The sequence below is a fragment of the Gnatocerus cornutus genome, unplaced genomic scaffold (genome assembly GCF_029298725.1).
Source record: "Gnatocerus cornutus isolate USDA-ARS CGAHR unplaced genomic scaffold, icGnaCorn1.1 ctg00000473.1, whole genome shotgun sequence".
Classification (NCBI taxonomy): Eukaryota; Metazoa; Arthropoda; class Insecta; order Coleoptera; family Tenebrionidae; genus Gnatocerus; species Gnatocerus cornutus.
Window position 1 is genome coordinate 2,189 of NW_028275786.1, and position 7,812 is coordinate 10,000.

Genomic DNA, 7,812 nt, shown 5'->3' on the forward strand with positions numbered 1-7,812 from the left:
ACTCGAATGCTGTCGACCATGTTTTGTAAAAAAAGTTTTTTACGTTTTTACGGCAATTTGACTGAACGCTACAGTTTCGAAAAAAAGTCGGAACTGTGGCGTTCGATCGAAATTTTTCCAAGTCCGAAGTCGAAACTGTAGCGGTCGACCAAAATTTTTCTAAGTCCGATTCGAAACTGAGGCGTTCGACCGAAATTTTTCCAAGTCCAATTCGAAACTGTAGCGTTCGAACAAAATTTTTCTAAGTCCGAAGTCGAAACTGTAGCGTTCGGCGCTCATTCGTCTAAGTCCGAACTCGGAAGTGTAGCGGTTGACAAATTTACATTGACCAAAAGTCCGAGAAAAATCGAAATTAAATCCAAACGAACAAATGTTTGGGTCGAACTAGCATCGATAGAAGGTAGATTTTATAATTTCAAGCTCCTAATTAAACGGGATCTAAAACCCTCTGGAAACTGAGGCGTTCGAAATTTTGATGAAAATTTTTCTAAGTCCGAAATAGGAACTGTGGCGGTCGAGCGAAATTTTTCTAAGTCCGTAGTCGAAACTGAGGTGTTCGAATTTTTGATAAAAATTTTTCTAAGTCTCATGTTGGAACTGTGGCGGTCGAGCGAAATTTTTCCAAGTCCGAAGTCGAAACTGTAGCGTTCGAACGAAATTTTTCTAAGTCCGAAGTCGAAACTGTAGCGTTCGGCGCTCATTCGTCTAAGTCCGAAGTCGGAAGTGTAGCGGTTGACAAATTTACATTGACCAAAAGTACGAGAAAAATCGAAATTAAATGCAAACGAACAAATGTTTGGGTCGAACTAACATCGATAGAAGGTAGATTTTATAATTTCAAGCTTCTAATTAAACGGGATCTAAAACCCTCTGGAAACTGAGGCGTTCGAAATTTTGATGAAAATTTTTCTAAGTCCGAAATAGGAACTGTGGCGGTCGAGCGAAATTTTTCTAAGTCCGTAGTCGAAACTGAGGTGTTCGAATTTTTGATAAAAATTTTTCTAAGTCTCATGTTGGAACTGTGGCGGTCGAGCGAAATTTTTCCAAGTCCGAAGTCGAAACTGTAGCGTTCGAACGAAATTTTTCTAAGTCCGAAGTCGAAACTGTAGCGGTCGACCAAAATTTTTCTAAGTCCGATTCGAAACTGAGGCGTTCGACCGAAATTTTTCTAAGTCCAATTCGAAACTGTGGCGGTCGAGCGAAATTTTTCTAAGTCCGAAGTCGAAACTGTAGCGTTCGGCGCTCATTCGTCTAAGTCCGAAGTCGGAAGTGTAGCGGTTGATAAATTTACATTGACCAAAAGTCCCAGAAAAATCGAAATTAAATGCAAACGAACAAAAGTTACGGTCGAACTAACACCAAACAAGGGTGGCTGTGATAATTTCAAACCCCTAACTAAACGGGATCTAAAACCCTCTGGAAACTGAGGCGTTCGAAATTTTGATGAAAATTATTCTAAGTCCGAAGTCGGAACTGAGGTGTTCGGTCGAAATGCCGTAAAAACGTAAAAAATATTTTTTTCAAAACACCGTTAACGGCATTCGAGTCCTAATGACCCTTGAAATTGATCTGCGAAATCAGAATTTTAAAATTCCGTCTCTAAGTACCCAAACGGACTTTTGCACCGAGCGATCAGACCGATTTACCCGACCCCTCGCCCATAGCGAGCGGCCGGCGCGCTATGGGATTTCGACCGTTTCGCGCATCGAGTGATTCAGAGCTGAACGCTGCCGCGCTGGCATATATAGGGATAGTAGTGGTGGTATGTAGCAGCGGACAAAAGCGTACGATCGAAATGTGATTTTATGTGCGTCCGATTATCTTGTTACCTCTCGTACACCGCGACTTACCCGTAGTTGGGACGATGGCCGGAATGTGTACCCTGTGGACCCACCATCGTTTGAGGGATGACAAATCTTGCCATTGACCATGCACAGCGAGATTGCGGATGCGGCGAGCGTTTCTATGTTAGCGGTCCAAATGCAATCAAAGATTTTATGTGTTCGTGTCAGAACGACCAAAAATTAACAAATGCGTCAACTCACTAAAGTCCGAGCGAGAATTTTGAAATAAATAAAATTTCATAAACTCGTAACGTGTGAATATTTCTAAAGAGAAATCTCACAATAAACCGTCGCTTTCAATCTAGCGAAGAGTATGGAGAATGTTTGAACTTTTGCTTGTCGACGACGATATTTTTTCTTTACGATAAAATTTCAAGTCGATGTGCCCAAAAATCTCTAAATTTTGAACTGGGAAATTATTTCTTCGTCCGATGAATCGCATTGATCTCTGTTTTTGACGAAAAAAAGACGGATAAAATGCAGCATTCAATCAAGGATATAAAATAAAAGAAAAATTTTCCGTAAAAACTATATTACAATGGAGGATTATGTTTCTACTTTTCGTCCGATGAGTCGCAACAAAAATAAGTAATCCATCCGTCGTTGTTCGTTTAGTCGATCTGAATGCACTGTAAAAATTTATTAAAGTAAAATGTTACGTTTGCATTTCATGAATTTTGACAAACGTGTACCGAAATGTGTACAAATTATTTATTTCGACGACGACGACAACTTAGAACGGATGAATAAAATTAATTGTTGCAAGATTCAAACAAGGATGAAAAAGTCATAGAAAATTATTCCGTAACCATGATATTGGATTATTTTTTCTTCACTCTCTCCTCCGATGAGTCGCAACAAATAAAAATCCATAAATCAATTCATCCGTCGTTGTTCGTTTAGTCGATCTGAATGCACTGTAAAAATTTATTAAAGTAAAAATGTTACGTTGCATTTCATGAATTTTGACAAACGTGTACCCCGAAGTGTGTACAAATTATTTATTTCGACGACGACGACAACTTAGAACGGATGAATAAGAATAAAATTGTTGCAGGAGATTCAATCAAGGATGATGTGAAAAAAATGTCGAAAAATTTTCCATCCAGAAAGATCGCGTGGCGTTACGTCTCTTCTTACGAGGTTTTCGTTTCGCAGACACGCACACTTTCTTCAAAACAATAATAGGAAAGTGTTCAGTTTTTTATAAGAGCAGCAGGTGTCTTTCCGAAATTCTACGATTATTGTAGCTTATATGACTAGAAGGAAAGAAAGACTAAAACTCTCTTATTTTAAAACAAGAACGCAGTTCCCTGGTTGATCCTGCCAGTAGTCATATGCTTGTCTCAAAGATTAAGCCATGCATGTCTCAGTACAAGCCAAATTAAGGTGAAACCGCGAAAGGCTCATTAAATCAGTTATGGTTCCTTAGATCGTACCCACATTTACTTGGATAACTGTGGTAATTCTAGAGCTAATACATGCAAACAGAGCTCCAACCGGAAACGGAAGGAGCGCTTTTATTAGATCAAAACCAATCGGTGGCGGTCTCCGTCATCGTACAACTTGGTGACTCTGAATAACTTTACGCTGATCGCACGGTCTCGCACCGGCGACGCATCTTTCAAATGTCTGCCTTATCAACTGTCGATGGTAGGTTCTGCGCCTACCATGGTTGTAACGGGTAACGGGGAATCAGGGTTCGATTCCGGAGAGGGAGCCTGAGAAACGGCTACCACATCCAAGGAAGGCAGCAGGCGCGCAAATTACCCACTCCCGGCACGGGGAGGTAGTGACGAAAAATAACGATACGGGACTCATCCGAGGCCCCGTAATCGGAATGAGTACACTCTAAACCCTTTAACGAGGATCAATTGGAGGGCAAGTCTGGTGCCAGCAGCCGCGGTAATTCCAGCTCCAATAGCGTATATTAAAGTTGTTGCGGTTAAAAAGCTCGTAGTCGAATCTGTGTCCCGCGCCGCCGGTTCATCGTTCGCGGTGTCAACTGGCGTGCCGCGGGACGTCCTGCCGGTGGGCTTAGCTCGAGAGGGCGGCCCAACTCAATCCCGCCGCGGTGCTCTTCATTGAGTGTCGAGGTGGGCCGGCACGTTTACTTTGAACAAATTAGAGTGCTTAAAGCAGGCTAAAACTTCGCCTGAATACTGTGTGCATGGAATAATGGAATAGGACCTCGGTTCTATTTTGTTGGTTTTCGGAACCCCGAGGTAATGATTAATAGGAACGGATGGGGGCATTCGTATTGCGACGTTAGAGGTGAAATTCTTGGATCGTCGCAAGACGGACAGAAGCGAAAGCATTTGCCAAAAACGCTTTCATTGATCAAGAACGAAAGTTAGAGGTTCGAAGGCGATCAGATACCGCCCTAGTTCTAACCATAAACGATGCCAGCTAGCGATCCGCCGACGTTCTTCCGATGACTCGGCGGGCAGCTTCCGGGAAACCAAAGCTTTTGGGTTCCGGGGGAAGTATGGTTGCAAAGCTGAAACTTAAAGGAATTGACGGAAGGGCACCACCAGGAGTGGAGCCTGCGGCTTAATTTGACTCAACACGGGAAACCTCACCAGGCCCGGACACCGGAAGGATTGACAGATTGAGAGCTCTTTCTTGATTCGGTGGGTGGTGGTGCATGGCCGTTCTTAGTTGGTGGAGCGATTTGTCTGGTTAATTCCGATAACGAACGAGACTCTAGCCTGCTAAATAGGCGTATTTCGACATCCCAAAGGCCCGTCGATCCTGGGTTCGCCCGGTGGTCGTGCGCGGTTTTTACTGTCGGCGTACAAACAATTCTTCTTAGAGGGACAGGCGGCTTCTAGCCGCACGAGATTGAGCAATAACAGGTCTGTGATGCCCTTAGATGTTCTGGGCCGCACGCGCGCTACACTGAAGGAATCAGCGTGTCCTCCCTGACCGAGCGGTCCGGGTAACCCGCTGAACCTCCTTCGTGCTAGGGATTGGGGCTTGCAATTGTTCCCCATGAACGAGGAATTCCCAGTAAGCGTGAGTCATAAGCTCGCGTTGATTACGTCCCTGCCCTTTGTACACACCGCCCGTCGCTACTACCGATTGAATGATTTAGTGAGGTCTTCGGACCGGTACGCGATGGCGTTTCGACGTCGTCGATGTCGCTGGGAAGATGACCAAACTTGATCATTTAGAGGAAGTAAAAGTCGTAACAAGGTTTCCGTAGGTGAACCTGCGGAAGGATCATTAACGTGTCCTCGTACACACGAATTTTGACATATGTATAATTTATTATTATGCATTTTTATTTGATCGTGTCGATGTACACTTTATGTTTTTACAACACCGTCGTCGATGACATGGAGTCGACGGCACGATCTTTTGTCGTGCCGTTGCTTGTTTCTTTTTGAAACACCGTGTGTACGACGTTTTGAACTACGAATCGTACATATTCGGAAAAACAATAGCGTTACGCTGGCCCGCAGCGCCGGTCCTTGCGATCGAGTTTTTCACCTTTTTTGAACGAGAAAAACCGAATTCGCTCGGGCATACGGCTGTTTCTTCGGGTACCTAGATTTTTTGATTTTTTTTGTACTATCTCTCGATCTTTTCCAATGATGGAAAAAAGGAGGGACGCTTTCGGTTTTTCGACCGGATCGCGGAAAGTTGTGAACTCCACCGCGAAAGTCGAAAGACGTTAGAAGTCCTCTTTTTTCGGACACACGGAGAGGATGTAGCAGAGTAGTCGAGAAAGAAGAAAATCGCAGGTGTCGAATTAGGTTACGACTCCGTGGGTTTTAAATGATTTACGCCCGGCTACGGGACCGGCGAGAAACGCTCCCGATTTTACGATTCGCGTGAATGATGTTCGTCGTTAGACGCTTCAAAGAGTTTTTTGAAAGCGCCGTTAAACGAGCGATCACACACACATCACACCTTGCTTTTTTAATGTTTTTGGTAGATGTGGTAAAGTGATTTCGTTAGAAACGGTAAAATTCTCTTTACGGAGCGTACGACTGCACCATTTCAAAATTATATACACCGTCAATCGTCATTAAGTCACGATATAGAACGGTAAACTTGAGGATTTTATGTTAGACGCTCAGTCTGGCACGTCTATAGATTTTTTCGTCAAAATTCACGATCTGTCTTCGGTTTGGCGACGAAAAAATATAGAAAGAAAATTGAAACACGAACACAAAGACCGCCCGCGAAAATCTCTTTTCGCTTACGGCGGATACTAATTCGCTTTTTCATAACGAGTACGATGATGTAATGATGTGTTGATTCCGATCGATCAAAAACCGTCTCTTCGTCACACTTTTTAAAGTGCTTGACACACGCACACTAAATGAAAGACACAATAAAGGAAAACTACCGAAAATGTAGTTTATGAGAGAAAGCAGCATTATTTATTAAAATTATTGCTGAGAAAAAGGAAATTGGCAAATTCCTAATTAAAATCGTATCGAACATGTCCCATCTTCACACATACATGCTCGTACTTTGCGTGTAAAAGCGGAGACCGCGTGAAAAAGAAAAGTGCTTCTTTTTCGGTGCGCGGATACAAATTTGTGTTTGGGTTAATATTTTTTTTAATTTTTTCGTACGCGTAAAACTGAGACCGACGATCGCGTTCCCTTTCAGACGAGAAAGTACGGACGAAAGACAATTAAGAGCGAGAATCATAAATATCCATACCACAACACCGAAATTTTAGACGTGGCACGTTTCGGAACCACGAAGATCATTTTCGTTTCGGATGTACGCACGTACGCAAAAATTTTTGCAAGACGTGTATAGACAGCTGGACGATCGGCATGATCGGGGTTCTTGTGGAACGAGCGTTTAAATTTTAAAAAGATTACCCTGAACGGTGGATCACTTGGCTCGTGGGTCGATGAAGAACGCAGCTAATTGCGCGTCAACTTGTGAACTGCAGGACACATGAACATCGACATTTCGAACGCACATTGCGGTCCTCGGATATAATGTTCCCGGACCACTCCTGGCTGAGGGTCGTGTCAATTTCAAAGACTGCTCGGTTTTCGTTTTCGGACGAAAACGTCGGAGCGTGTTGGATGTGTTGCGACGCGTCGAATAGGTACTCATTAATGTACGTGATCGTCACTTACGTCACGATATAACGACGCACGCCTCGAACGTGTGCCGAGACGTTTACTCGAGCGTGTTTTTTCGTCAAAAAGGACGGGACGGGTATGCTTTGTATTTTTTTTTTACAAAGTCCGTCGGACGTCCACCTTGCGAATCATAAATACGAAAGTGTTTACGTCGGCACATGTTCTTCGCGTGGTGTGTCGTAGAATCGTGTGTTTGTGTGCGTTTCTCGTGCAGCGAGTAAATTTGCGCGACATCTTAAGACGCGAAAGCGACCAACTACTACTTGTTGTAGTTGTTGGCTGGTCTTTCGGCGTAGCACGTCCTATTTCTTCAACATGTCGTCATTTAAAAAAAAAAATGGCGTTTTAAGGTTGAGAACGTTATAGACGGTCGTCGTGTCCGAGACGTGTAATGCAAATCGCGACAGACGTCAGATCGTAAGCGTTTCTGTAAACTTAGCCATTTTTTAAAAAGAAAAATGACGAACACGTATAGCAAGGAATGGGAGACGTGTCGTGATCGTCGAAATGACCGAATGAAAAATTTTTATTTTTCATATGCGACCTCAGAGCAGGTGAGACTACCCGCTGAATTTAAGCATATTACTAAGCGGAGGAAAAGAAACTAACTAGGATTCCCTCAGTAGCGGCGAGCGAACAGGGAGAAGCCCAGCACCGAATCCCGCGGCCGAAACCGGACGCCGGGAAATGTGGTGTTAGGGAGGATCCGTCATCCCGAGATCGTGCGGCGCGTCCAAGTCCATCTTGAACGGGGCCACAGCCCATAGAGGGTGCCAGGCCCGTAGCGACCGCTGCCGATAACGGGAGGATCTCTCCTCAGAGTCGGGTTGCTTGAGAGTGCAGCC

At 44.0% G+C, this 7,812-nt stretch overlaps 3 non-coding genes across 3 annotated transcripts in view; all 3 read left to right on the top strand.

Moving 5' to 3' along the window:
• The first annotated feature begins 3,154 nt into the window (after window positions 1-3,154).
• Window positions 3,155-5,075, top strand: LOC148165224 (small subunit ribosomal RNA). Its single transcript, XR_015771660.1, has one exon. It is a non-coding gene; the product is annotated as a small subunit ribosomal RNA (ribosomal RNA).
• Window positions 5,076-6,691: 1,616 nt separating this feature from the next.
• Window positions 6,692-6,848, top strand: LOC148165225 (5.8S ribosomal RNA). The gene has a single exon (XR_015771659.1). It is a non-coding gene; the product is annotated as a 5.8S ribosomal RNA (ribosomal RNA).
• Window positions 6,849-7,507: 659 nt separating this feature from the next.
• The window catches only part of LOC148165226 (large subunit ribosomal RNA), a 4,039-nt gene continuing 3,734 nt past the window's right edge, over window positions 7,508-7,812 (top strand). Inside the window, exon 1 of the ribosomal RNA XR_015771661.1 lies at window positions 7,508-7,812. This exon is cut by the window's right edge and continues 3,734 nt beyond it. This is a non-coding gene — a ribosomal RNA (large subunit ribosomal RNA).